Source organism: Gadus macrocephalus, chromosome 23 (assembly GCF_031168955.1).
Source record: "Gadus macrocephalus chromosome 23, ASM3116895v1".
Taxonomy (NCBI): domain Eukaryota; kingdom Metazoa; phylum Chordata; class Actinopteri; order Gadiformes; family Gadidae; genus Gadus; species Gadus macrocephalus.
The window spans coordinates 17,030,947-17,044,735 of NC_082404.1; the positions used below are offsets into that span (position 1 = coordinate 17,030,947).

The 13,789-nt window shown below is 47.7% G+C and overlaps 1 long non-coding RNA gene across 1 annotated transcript; it reads right to left on the bottom strand.

Annotated features, from left to right (window-relative positions):
- Positions 1–1,762: 1,762 nt before the first annotated feature.
- LOC132452098 (uncharacterized) lies at positions 1,763–12,883 on the bottom strand. Its single transcript, XR_009524237.1, has 3 exons — positions 12,768–12,883; positions 3,327–3,510; positions 1,763–2,535 (listed from the first exon to the last, which is right to left on the bottom strand). It is a non-coding gene; the product is annotated as an uncharacterized LOC132452098 (long non-coding RNA).
- Positions 12,884–13,789: the final 906 nt, after the last annotated feature.

The following is a 13,789-nucleotide window of genomic DNA, read 5'->3' on the forward strand; positions in this document are numbered from 1 at the left end:
GGATTGCCTTGAAGCCTTTAACTTCCCTAACGACTGCTAGCGCTGAGATGGCATCAGAGGGCTCTTGCAGACCGCCGTTGTTCTCTGGGAGTGTCAAATTACTCCCATAGCAAAACAGACCCAAACAGGCCAGTTACCGGTCAAGGATCTGGCCACACAACAGGTCCTCGTGTGGAAACAGAGCACGACTTGTGTATGAAGAAGCTCACAATCTGAGCTTTTACTAACAACCTGTTCATTAAATATGGAGGCATGTGCATGCACGTTGTGAACTCACAAACTCAATGTAAGGTAGAGATAAACAGAGAATATACCTATGGATATCAATAGCAATGCTTATTTTCCATGTCAATCAATCTCGTTAGAGAGAGAGAGAGAGACTACGATGTAAGTAGGAAGTAACTTTTTGTTTGTAATACACCTGCCATGAAGTGACAGCTATCAAATGTCACCACCGTACGATATTTAGAGTTTAAACCTTCATAGAGGCCCAGGAAGAGACAGGGAAACAGTAGACATGACTAGGCAATATGTCCTCAATACACTAGCCCCACCAGAGACCCCTGTCACTCCCAACCAGAGACACCTATCCCCCCAGGAAGAGACACCGGGCCATCGCCTCATAACCAATAAGTATTTTAAGAAGCATCGCTCAACGGAATATTTAAATAAATCCACTAGCCCGATGACACGCATTGTTTTCCGGCCTAACTTTATCTCTTCCCGGCCTGTCCACCGGGGAGAGTCTCCGGCTCACCACCCACCCGTTTTGCACCATTTCCGTGTTTTCAGGGGGATGGTTTCCACACAGACCAGGATCCAAACCCGAACCCTGCTCGTCCTTGTGGATCGTCATGGACAGTTCAAACTAACAAAATCCTGGGTTTTTGCTAGGGTTTTGAACCGGGCTAGATGCCCCGTATCACAGGGCATAGCACCGTGCCGCTGCGACATTGTAGCCGAGGAGCGGAGCAGCAGTCCGGGCATGACGTGTCCAAACCAGCGAGGCCAGAACCGGAACAATACCAGCCATAGAAACATGATATATATCATATATATGATGTAACTCACCCAATGCCACCTCGCAGGCTTTCCGGAGCTGGGAGTGGTGAGCCTTTTTGACCTCCTTGTCGGCTAGGATCTTCTCCAGAGCCCGGGTGAGGAACATGTTCGTCTTTTTGCCCTCATACATGTCGCACCGAGACCGGGGCGGAACCGTGAGGCTGTCCCGGGGTCTGGACCGGAGTCTGCACCGAGCTACAAGACCGGCACGCCTGGATCAATGCCCCTAACACACACACATAGATACACACGTAAGGTGGGGTAAATCCCTTCGATGGCCGTTAACAACCTGCCTGCGCCATGTTGGACAGAGGAAACGACGTCACGTACGGTGAGGAGGAGGACGGCTGCAGAGAGAGGGAGGAGAGAGAGAGCGAGAGAGAGAGAGAGCGAGAGAGAGAGAGAGAGAGAGAGAGAGAGAGAGAGAGAGAGAGAGAGAGAGAGAGAGAGAGAGAGAGAGAGAGAGAGAGAGAGAGAGAGAGAGAGAGAGAGAGAGAGAGAACAATATGTTTATCTATTTTGTATTTTACGTTTTATACTTTGACCTCTTTATTGTTTACCTGCTTTGGCAATGTAAATGTTTATTTTTCATGCCAATAAAGCTTTTTTGAATTGAATTATAAATTGAGAGAGAAAGAGAGAGAGGGATATATGTGTGTGAGAGAGAGAGAGAGAGAGAGAGAGAGAGAGAGAGAGAGAGAGAGAGAGAGAGAGAGAGAGAGAGAGAGAGAGAGAGAGAGAGAGAGAGAGAGAGAGAGAGAGAGAGAGAGAGAGAGAGAGAGAGAGAGAGAGAGATGTCACCACGACTAGCCACTCATACCATGACAATTTAAGAAGTTTTCCTAGATAATATAAAATAATGTATTCTGCAATCAGTGAACAATACAAACTTTTGTGAAGACTATGTTAATGTGTTATTACTGGATAACACACACAGGTGGATTTCCATCACTATTCATAATGTGACCCAATGTGGTCTTCATGGCCTATAAAAGGTGGGTAATAGGGTAGGATTCATTAAAGGTCCCACAGCCAAAGTGAGATCTATGCTACCGTATAGGAAATCTACTCAAATGTTGTGGATATTTGGCTATTGGCTGTGACAGCAGGGCCTGTATTGTGTAATAGTTATAGTATAACTATCATAGTAGTTACATGATAGTTACATATGTATTTATGACGTAGACTTTATATATAACAGATTTTGGAGAAAAGACTTCAGATAGTCAGTTAGTAAGTGATGTGCTGTTTACATACAAGGGGTAGGATTTTCCCTCCACCTTGGTATCCCTGTGAAAGATGCTGATCCCTGACCTGCTACTGACGTGATTTCACTGTAAGTCCCTTTTAATAAAAGGGTGTAAATCCCTTAATAGTAGCGTGTCGGGATGAGGGGAGGCGCCCTCTGCTGGACCGGGGTGGAATGGGCCCCGTGAGGGAGGAACGATGCCCAGGTTGCCACTGGTTGCAAATCTACCGGGAATACGAGAACATAGTCACAGGAAACAAACAACTACCAGTGTCAGGATACATATCTACCAAATGAATGCTTAGAATCCAACTAAACACTTTAATTAATAATTAATAATTAATAATATTATAACTAATCGTAAGAACACTTTACAGAAAGGGTACATCAAGTAACATTTGTTTATGCAGTAATAAACACTAACTGAAGTTAATTAACAATAAAATAATGGTTAATTACAATTCATTTAAGATTTGGTGATCCTTTACTAATTGTGTTCATGTTCACTGATGGTGTTGTGATGTTGCTCATGTTGACTTATGGTGTCCATGTTAACTAGGTGATAGGGTTCATGTTTACTTATTGTGTTCATGTTAACTAATGGTGTCCATGTTAACTAGGTGATAGGGTTCATGTTAACTAATTGTGTTCATGTTCACTAGGTGATGGTGTTCATGTTCACTAGTTGATGGTGTTCATGTTAACTAATGGTGTCCATGTTAACTAGGCGATAGGGTTCATGTTTACTAATGGTGTTAATGTAAACTAGGGGTTCATGTTTACTACGGTATTTATTCATTCATTACACACCTAACCCCGGCCAATCACAACCGTTTATCTTATAATCGGTCAGGTTTAATACGATGACTGTATGACGGAGATCTCCACTAGAGTTTTACTGCTCAGATCAACTGAACTATCATACAAAGACTTATCCCTAACCCCTATACTGATGGTATATAATAAACTTTACTTATTACCACATGAACTAATGTTAAACAGTTAACGAATGTACCCTGTTGTGAACAGAGCAATCATTGAACAGAGCTTTTGAGTTGTACTCTTCATGACGAAAGTATGTCTTCATGAAGATGGTGGTCCAAGTCCAGCTGAAATTATCCCACATCCAAAATGGAGGAAACAGGTGTGACGTAGATGCTGAGCCGGTTCATCGCCTGTGTCTTCACCGGGTCGTCAGACTGAAAGGAGTTCAGAGAGCCAAACAATTAAGTCAGGTGTTTTTTTTAAATTAATTTAAGCTTGAAGAGTAGGCCTCATGTTCTAACTCTTCAAGATGTGTCTGGCAGGTGAACCGATTAAAGTGCATTCACAATGCTGTAGTTTCTAGTATATAGGCTAATCCTCAGACATATCCTCAAACACAAGGGAGTGCTGTGTGTGTGTGTGTGTGTGTGTGTGTGTGTGTGTGTGTGTGGATGGGGGTGCATGAGTGTGTGTGTGGCTTTATTGGCTCTTAGCTAATACTCCTAATACGTGCTCAGTAAGCAGACTAGAGCCAAGGTTAATGTGCCTTTGAATCGGCTTCGAACAGAGACCTTACCCTGACATCTAGTGGCCAGTGTCAGACACTACAACAATGTTCTCAGTTCGTAAAAGCACATGAAGATGATAACTGATAATAAATGACTACTAAATTACCTTGAATCGCTCATAAAACATGACCTCTAGACCTCTGCAATCTGAGAGAGTCAAAGACGACCATGTCCTCTTAACTAACCAGACGACGGACTTATGTTATAGCTTTTAATTTTTTGTTCAGCAACACACGCTATGTTTCCCAGTCTGCACAGCAAAAGTCCCAGTGTACATTGTACTCTATAGGTGTACATGTAACACTCATGTCGGGGTATATATAGGTCCAAGAGTTCAGTGTTCACTGAACACTGTTAGAAGAGCAAAATATGTACTCCAAATTTAGAGTTAGATTTGAACACTTTGAGAGTGCAAATGTACTCCATTAGTGGTACTTTTGGGCACTCATTCAGTGCTTCCTTACACCTGCAGTGTAAACCTAGAACCCCAGAGAGAGAAAATATGTACTCCAAGTCAGTGCTTTGTAGCACTTCGCAGAGCTGATTATTTAATACTTCTAGAGTGAGAATGTACTCTGACTGGTGTACAACCAACACCTTTGAGGTGAATTATCAACACTTCATGAATGAATAGTCTACACATTAGATTATTGCTGCTGTTGTTACAGTGCATACATATATAATATAGTTAACATTAGTTAAACTTTCATTATTTTACATCAAGAACCATATTTAGTTCTATTTCATTCCTACTGACCGCCAGAGGCGGTGCTTTAGCACTGGATGTTCCATCTCGCGCATGCGCAGGTCGAGTAATTATACCAAAAAAGTCACCTGTGACACCTGGGTGACCCGAGAAAGTCTATATATTCCGGAGTCACCCGAGGTTCTGCTCCTTCTATTTTCTCGCGGTAGCGTACTAGCAGGACACACAAACATTGTTTGTTGTAAGAGATACCATATTAGCTTGTCGCAAGTAGCCTTGTAACCCAAGGGTTGGTGCCTCGATTTGACTTCGTCCACCAAGGGCTGCGACTTGCAATTTGTTTGATTCGGCAGGGGTGAGTAAAGTGTGTAGGCTACGCGTAGTCGACTATCCGTCGGCTAGCGCGGCAGCTGATTTCACCTTTCTACCCTTTGCTTTAATTTGCTGAGAGCATTAATTGGCGGCTGGTTTTCAGTCGCTGTGTTATTCTTTCGGTCTCGCACCGTTTCTCGGGTGCGTTCGCCTAAGCCCGGTTGCTCATTTGTATGCGCCAGTGCGCGGCTTGGGGTCCAAGCCGCCGTCACTGTATTTATTCAGCCAGTTGCGCGCTTTGATTAATCGCCAGTGAGTGGCTTGGGTTTCCAAAAGCCGTCACTGTATTTTCCTGGCGCCGTCACTCTATTGTCGGGCGCATTATTGCTCGGGTGCTCTCGCCTGTAGCTTGATTGCCTAGCCTGCGCTGATTGCTCTCCGGTGGGCTGCTTGGATTACCAAGGCTCGCCGTCACTGTGTTGTTGCCGGGGTATCGCGTCGTTGCTCGGGTGCTCTCGCCTAAAGCTCGATTGCCTAGCCTGTGTTAATTTGCTCTCCAGTGGGCTGCTTGGGTTTCCAAGGCTCGCCGTCACTGTTATTGTCGGAGTGTCGCGTCGCTCGGGTGCTCTCGCCCGTAGCTCGCCGTCACTGTTATTGTCGGGCTGTCGCGTCGTTGCTTGGGTGCTCTCGCCTAAAACTCGATTGCCTAGCCTGTGTTAATTTTCTCCCCAGTGGGCTGCTTTGGTTTCCAAGGCTCGCCGTCACTGTTATTGTCGGAGTGTCGCGTCGCTCTGGTGCTCTCGCCTGTAGCTCGCCGTCACTGTTATTGTCGGGCTGTCGCGTCGTTGCTTGGGTGCTCTCGCCTAAAACTCGATTGCCTAGCCTGTGTTAATTTGCTCTCCAGTGGGCTGCTTGGGTTTCCAAGGCTCGCCGTCACTGTTATTGTCGGAGTGTCGCGTCGCTCGGGTGCTCTCGCCCGTAGCTCGCCGTCACTGTTATTGTCGGGCTGTCGCGTCGTTGCTTGGGTGCTCTCGCCTAAAACTCGATTACCTAGCCTGTGTTAATTTTCTCCCCAGTGGGCTGCTTGGGTTTCCAAGGCTCGCCGTCACTGTTATTGTCGGAGTGTCGCGTCGCTCTGGTGCTCTCGCCTGTAGCTCGCCGTCACTGTTATTGTCGGGCTGTTGCGTCGTTGCTTGGGTGCTCTCGCCTAAAACTCGATTGCCTAGCCTGTGTTAATTTTCTCTCCAGTGGGCTGCTTGGGTTTCCAAGGCTTGCCTTCACTGTTATTGTCGGGGTGTCGCGTCGCTCGGGTGCTCTCGCCTGTAGCTTGCTGTCACTGTTATTGTCGGGGTGTCGCGTCGTTGCTCAGGTGCTCTCGCCTAAAGCTCGATTGCCTAGCCTACTGATTAATTTGCTTGCAATTAATTTGCCGACATGCTAAGCGCCCATAGTGTGTCGCCTTCATGGCCTCCCTGCAGGCGGAGGATGGCCATGACCAGTGTGCATGAACTGTAGTTTCATGCCTCATGCACTGAGGCTAGCTAGGTTGGCTGAGGTGGAGGGCAGACCAGGGTTGCCCCCTTCGGGTCTTGGTCAGATTAAAGCCCTCCTACAGAACCTTCAACCAGCTCAGGGTGTACCAGCCGCGGCCCCTGCGTCTGCGCAACCCACTTATACAGAGGATGACATGCTGTTTACAGCTGCGTCCTGTAGCCTCTTTGCAGAGGAGGAAGAGCAAGCGTCCCTTGCCTCTCAGGCGTTCTCTCAAGGGTCTCGGGGCTGCTCGGCTAGAGGGTCAGTGTCCGGCCGCGACACTGTTAGACCAGCCGTGCGAATGGCCCTGGCAAGGCTGGGGTTGGATGAAGCTCCTGTTTCATCTGCACCTGTGAACGCCTTTTTTCCACAGGCCGCTCAACCTTCCGTTTTCTCTTTGCCCCCCTCTGAGCCCTACATCGCAGAGCTTCATAGATGCTGGCCAGATTCAAGGGCTCTCTCCCAGCGCACTAGTGATGGCAGAGGTCTGGCAACTAGGGCCAATGCTGATTCTTATGGCTTGGACCGGTTGGCTCCGATTGAGCCTGCTATAGCGTCCCTGGTTGTCTCCCCGGACGAGGCTCTGAGAACCGATGCGCGCTGCCCTCGGCCCCAGTGCCGGATTACAGATGACCTCCTTACCAGGAGTTGCTGCCCGTGTGGGACGTCTTGGGAATTTGCTTTCTCACATCGTTCTGGCGCTGTCTCAGACTATACGGGGGTCAAGTGCTGATCCTTTAGCAAAGACCCTCAGTGATGCTTCACTGCAAACTTTTGCGTACATGACTAGGGAGCTAGGCAGGTTAATGTCAACTGTTACGTTGGCGCGCCGCCAGGTTTAGCTGGCGCAGTCACCCCTGTCGGAGGTGTGTCGACGGACCCTCCGTTCTCTTCCAGTGGTCCCAGGCCAGACGGTTGGGCCAGCTGCTCTTCAGGCCCTGGAGCGTACAGGTGTACGCTCCAGGTGTGTACAGGTTGGCCAGGCTAGCCAGCAGTTTGCTAGCTTACGGCGTGCACCTCGGCTTCATTCTAGGCCGGTGGCCTCTGCGGTACCCCGTGCCAATAGCTCTCAACCACGTTCAGGTGGACAATTGAGGGGCCAGCACTTCTCAGCACGGGCTGACCAGCGCCGTAGCTCTGCGCCTGAAATGCGTGGCATTTCAGGCGCCAAGAGGTTCGGCGCCCAACCGCCGCCCCCTTCAGGTAGGTACTAAATTCCAAGGGCCAGCCGTCGGGCGCTTTTCTGAGCAGCACCTGAGCTACTGGCAAGAGCAGACCACAGACCCTTGGATAGTGTCCACACTATCCAACGGGGACATGCTCCAATTCCGACGCCGGCCCCCAACTTTCAGCGGGATCAAGGTTACCGTGGTCACCAATCCCGACAGATCCCTGGTCCTGAGACAGGAAGTAGCCACCCTCCTTGGGAAGGGTGCTATCGAAGTAGTAGAACCACAAGAACAGCTCGATGGGTTCTACTCAACCTACTTTCTGGTACCGAAGAAGGATGGCGGGTTTCGCCCCATTCTGGACTTGAGAGGGCTGAATCAGTCCCTCAAGGTTCTTCCCTTCCACATGCTGCATGTTGCGGACGTCCTCCAGGCTATCGCTCAGGGGGACTGGTTCGTATCAATAGACCTGAAAGACGCTTACTTTCACGTCTCTATTACCCAACGTCGCAGGCGGTTCCTCCGCTTTGTTTTCTGGGCAAGGTGTACCAGTTCTGTACCGGTTCTTCCGTTCGGGCTGTCTCTGGCCCCGCGTATATTTACACTGTGTGTAGCAGCAGCCCTGTCACCATTACAGGCCACAGGTATGGCGATACTGCCATACCTGGACGACTGGTTGGTAATTTCCCCAACTCGGGAGCAGGCGGTCAGGGACACAGCCATGCTCCTCAGCCATGTGGACCGGCTTGGCCTTATGGTCAACTTTACCAAGTGCAACCTTACACCATGTCGGGTTGTGAGCTATCTGGGGCTGGTGCTCGACTCGGTGGCCATGCGAGCCTGCCTCTCTCCAAAGCGCGTAGCTACCATTTTGCAGCTGCTACAGCGCTTCAGGCGGGGGAGGTTGCTGGAATACAGCCTCTTCCTGCGGCTGTTAGGTATGCTGACCTCAGCATCCATGGTGGTCCCACTAGGCCTTCTGGAATTGCGTACCCTGCAGATCTGGGTGAATGGTCTCCACTTGGACCCCAAGTGGCAGAGACTCAAGATGGTCAGGGTGTCTGGGCGGTGCCTTCGGGCCCTCAGACCCTGGAAAGAGAGGGCATACCTGTTTGCGTGGTCGCCCTTAGGGAGGATAGCTTCCCGGCGGGAGGTTGTGGAGACGGACGCCTCCCTTTCCGGCTGGGGTGCAGTATGGCAGTGCAGGACTGTCAGAGGCCAGTGGGATGCCCAGCAGAGACTGGAGCATATAAATGTGCTGGAACTCCTTGCGGTGTTCTTAGCTCTCAGGCACTTCCTTCCAGTTCTGAGGGACCGACATGTTCTTGTCCGGACAGACAACACCTCCACAGTCTACCACGTCAACCATCAGGGGGGCACCAGATCGAGGCAGAGCCTGCGGGTCACGCAAATGCTCCTTCCGTGGGCGTTCCCCCATTTTCTAAGCCTGAGGGCTGTCCATGTTCCAGGTGTCCGGAACACAGCGGCAGACCTTCTCTCTCGCCAAGGGCCACCCCCCGGAGAGTGGAGACTCCATCCGGAGGTGGTGGGGATGATTTGGGACAGGAATGGCAGGGCAGTGGCGGATCTCTTTGCTTCCGAAGAGACCACCCACTGTCCCCTTTGGTTCTCCTTGACGGAGAGGACCAGTCCCCTAGGGCAGGACGCTCTGGCTTATGCTGGGCCAGACAGCCTGCTTTATGCATTTCCCCCAATGCCAGCGTGGCTGTTACAGCCTACTTCTGGTGGCTCCACATTGGCCAGGAAGGCCATGGTTCACCATTATTGAAACTCCTCAACGGAGGGCCTTGGTGCCTCCCAGAGAGACAGGACCTTCTGTCTCAGGTAGGCGGACGCATATGGCACACGAATCCGGGCCGCCTGCGGCTGTGCGTGTGGCCCCTGAGAGACAGGACCCGCTGCTGACGTCTTGCGCCCAGTGGTGCGTGGCGCGGGGCGAAGTCCTGGAGACTTGCTCAGTGGTAGTGATACTACACTTTCTGCAGTCTGTGTTGGACAACAGAAGAGCTGCGTCTACCCTGCGCGTTATATGGCCGCGATCTCGGCCACACACGCAAGGGTGGATAACCAGACGGTAGGGTCCCACTACCTAATCAGGCAGTTTCTGAAGGGGGCCCAGAGGCTTCAACCGCCACGATCCCTGAGGGCACCATCATGGGACCTGCAAGTAGCTCTGAGGTCCTTATGTCTACCCCCATTTGAGCCACTAAGTCAGGCAGACCTGACGCGGCTGTCCATGAAGACGGCATTTCTCCTTGCGACTGCAAAACGGGTCGGTGAACTCCATGCCTTGTCAGTGAGCCAGGCATGTTTGCGCTGGCACGCAGATGGGTCAGGAGTGGTGCTCTGGCCGAACCCATCCTTCCTACCCAAACGATTGTCTCCCCATCATGTAAACCAATCAATCGAGTTGGCTGCTTTCAATCCCCCAGGCTCTCCAGGGGGTGCAGAAAGAGTGTCAGACCTGTTGTGCCCGGTGCGGGCGCTTAGGGCATATGTTGAAGCGACAACCAGCTTGCGTAAGACGGATAACCTCTTTGTCTGTTACGGGGGCTGCAGGAAGGGGGCTGCCCTGTCGAAACAGAGACTCTCCCACTGGGTTGTGGATGTGGTCTTGAATGCCTATAGGGCACAGGGGCTCCCTGGGCCCCGTTGCCGTTAAGTGCCACTCTACCAGGAGTATGGCTACATCATGGGCTGCCTTGAAGGGGGTTCCACTTCAGGACATTTGCTCCACGGCTACATGGTCCTCATCATGTACGTTTGCCCGATACTACAGGGTTAATGTCGCTGCTCCTCATCCTGTGGCGACGGCTGTCTTGTCGACGGCTTCGAGCCCTTGATTGAAGTGAGCACTCTTCGTGACCTTTTTGGTATTAGTCATCCAGTGCTAAAGCACCGCCTCTGGCGGTCAGTAGGAATGAAATAGAACGATAGTTACGTATGTAACTACGGTTCTATGAATTCCGGATGACCGCCAGAGTTCTCTGTCACTCAGACTTCTCAGATTCCGCGAGAAGATCCAGTTGGAACAGAACCTCGGGTGACTCCGGAATATATAGACTTTCTCGGGTCACCCAGGTGTCACAGGTGACTTTTTTGGTATAATTACTCGACCTGCGCATGCGCGAGATGGAACATCCAGTGCTAAAGCACCGCCTCTGGCGGTCATCCGGAATTCATAGAACCGTAGTTACATACGTAACTATCGTTTTACATTTATATGATGTAACAAACAACTTGAAAATAAATAAATAAATGTGTCCCTGTCAACCAATTAAAGGGGAATTCCGGTGTAAAACGGATTTGGGATATGTTTTGTATGATAATGAGTTGAAACGTTCGTTTTGGAGCACAAAAAAACACATATAGACGCTTTCTTCAGTTGGCTGTTTTTAGCCGATTCTATCAAAACGCTATAAACTTGGAACAATGGGGGCAGTGGTTATGGTAAAAACTAAATCGCTATTTTAAACCATTTAAAAGGCTGGAAATAGCCCGACACTTCTTTGGTAGTTCAATAAGGGTATTAACATATAAAACGAGGCATTGAGAACTTTGTAAGTGTACAGATTGTTTATTAAAAAGTACATTTTATACACACAATACCATCAGTAGATCACCCGTCAACGCCATTTTGTTTTCAAGACTCGATGTAGATTGGCAAACACAGAGATTGTGACATCCATCAGCAACACACAAGCTCTGGCGGCATGCCATGGGACCTTTAAAAATTAAATAAAAATTATCAGGATACAATTACCCTGTGAAACTTCACTACACGATCCACAGCTTCCCGGATACTGATTTTTACAGCTCCCTTCTTTCCACTTGGAGGTGGTGGCAGGAGGTAGACCAGCAGGAGAAATGAGGCCATGTCACTATCCCAACCTGAAAAGGGAGAGCACATACTTTGAGCATGAAATACACCTGATGAAAGCACATGACACAACATAAAAGGTTCAAAAAGTTCTTGTCAATAAATAGTCAGCATCTAAAAAGGTGGCCAAATACAAACAGGTTATTATCATAGACCCTTTAAAAAAAAAAGGGTCCTATGTTCCCCAGTCTCATACAAAGAGGGGAACATAGGACCCGGGGAACATAGGACCCGGGGAACATAGGACCCGGGGAACATAGGACCCGGGGAACATAGACACGCTCCCACTAAATTAAAGCACGTGCCTCGTTAGCATTAGCTAAAAATGGTAACGAGGCGTTAGCTAAATTGAAGACGTGTGCCTCATTAGCATTGGCCATTAAGTTTGACGTTAGCTAAAATCGTTAGCATTTATAAGTTGGTTATCAGATCTAAAAGACGAAGAAATGCTGAATATTCTGCATTCAGGGTTTCTGCAGGTTTGAACAAGTTAAATTTAAGAATTTAATACCTTCTTAAGACCCATTATGAATACAATTTCTGACCTATGAAGGACACATGCACAACTAACTATGAAACATAGAAACCCTGTGCATTATTCACTTGGTACTTTTCTTACCTGTTTACATTCCCGTGAAGTTCAAACATGTCTTCGCTCACTCGGAACAATTCCTTGGCGATATTGATTCGATCCTCTCTAGTCAACCGTCTCTGCCGAAACAGATTGCCGGCCGCGTAGTGTGGAAGAGGACAAACGGTCACATGTCTCTAGATTCAACCAATGAGAAGGCGCAGCGAGCCAATGACGAAACGAAACCTAAACCGACGTGCCGCCGGGAAAGTTTCAATCAACCGTTGGACACTCAGGGAGTCCATCATCCTAAAATAAACACTTAAATTACTCTACACCAGCATTATACTAGAGACAACACCCAAGAGTGTTTCTGGTACACCCCCAAAAATGTACTTAGTGCCTATTCAACACCAAAGTGTAAACAATCTACTCTGGTCATGAATACTCTGGGATTTTAACACTTTGGCATTTGCTGTGTGCTTATCTCTCAAATTCTCTCACACAACATGACCCACTTGAGAACCTGGGTTAGTCTTTAGAGACAGCTTTGGTTTCTGTATGAACACAGTTCAAATGAGGTCAAAAATTATAAGATAATCTAGTAATTCTGCTAGGAAAGTTTTAGATTTAATCAATGAACAAAATATTTATTTTTTACTCTAGATATTAGGTTTGCCAGAGAGACGCTTTATATTCGGTCCAGCTTACCTCCCTGAACGACGACCCCGGCCCCGTCAGTAACACGACCATCTGAATAACAACACTGCCCTTCCTCTCAGCTGTACCTGTTGTTGGTCTGCTGAAAGGACCAGGACACAACAACCTTTGACCTGGACTGATTAAACCTCCTGGCTGCCACTCATTTGATTGGCTTTGGTCATTTACAATACGAGTTATTGATACGTTTGTTATTAATTTCTTTTTGTAATAGCAATTAGGGGTGTGTTATAGGCTATTGAATTCAAAACACATCAGAGATCTGAGGTTTGGTTGAGTGGAAAGATTAAGTTTAATTGTAAAGAAACTTTTAAATTGTTTAATTTGGGTGCAAACAATAAGGGACATTTTGCTATAATCTGTTCCGAATAGTGGGATTTATTATAAAATATTATAATAAAATCCGTAAGTCTTGTTAATAATAATAGGTTAAGTCTAATATTACAATTCTGGACAATTTATGGGCTTAATATATGTAAATGTGTCATTCCGATTTAATGGATTGAACAGGTATAAATGATAACTTAAACACAACATTGAGAGAATGTTTCTTCAGAGGAACATAACACGCAAACAGTTGGGAGGTTGAGAAATTAAGGGCCAAATAGGATTTTATTTCAATGAATTCATTTATTTTATGTGGATATGACATAATGTGCACATAACACATCAATAGTTTAAAGATAACAAACTGCACAGCATTAGATGCAGTGTTTGTGACTAATCAAAAGAAAAATGGAAAACAATAATTTACATATAGCTGACTACAGCTATATGTAAATATAGCATAGCCTATACAGTAGCCTACATCATTATTCAAAAAGTACTTGAAAATGGTTGATTACAGCGTTATAATACAAATAAATTGACAATATTTATAAATAATAGTGCAGCGCTATTAACGGCGTTGACGCAAACACGGTGTTAATTATTTTATCGCGCGATTAACGCTCTTTTGATTTGGCAAACGCTGTAGTTTTTTCACCTGCTGTCTAGCAACAAATAGTCACGTT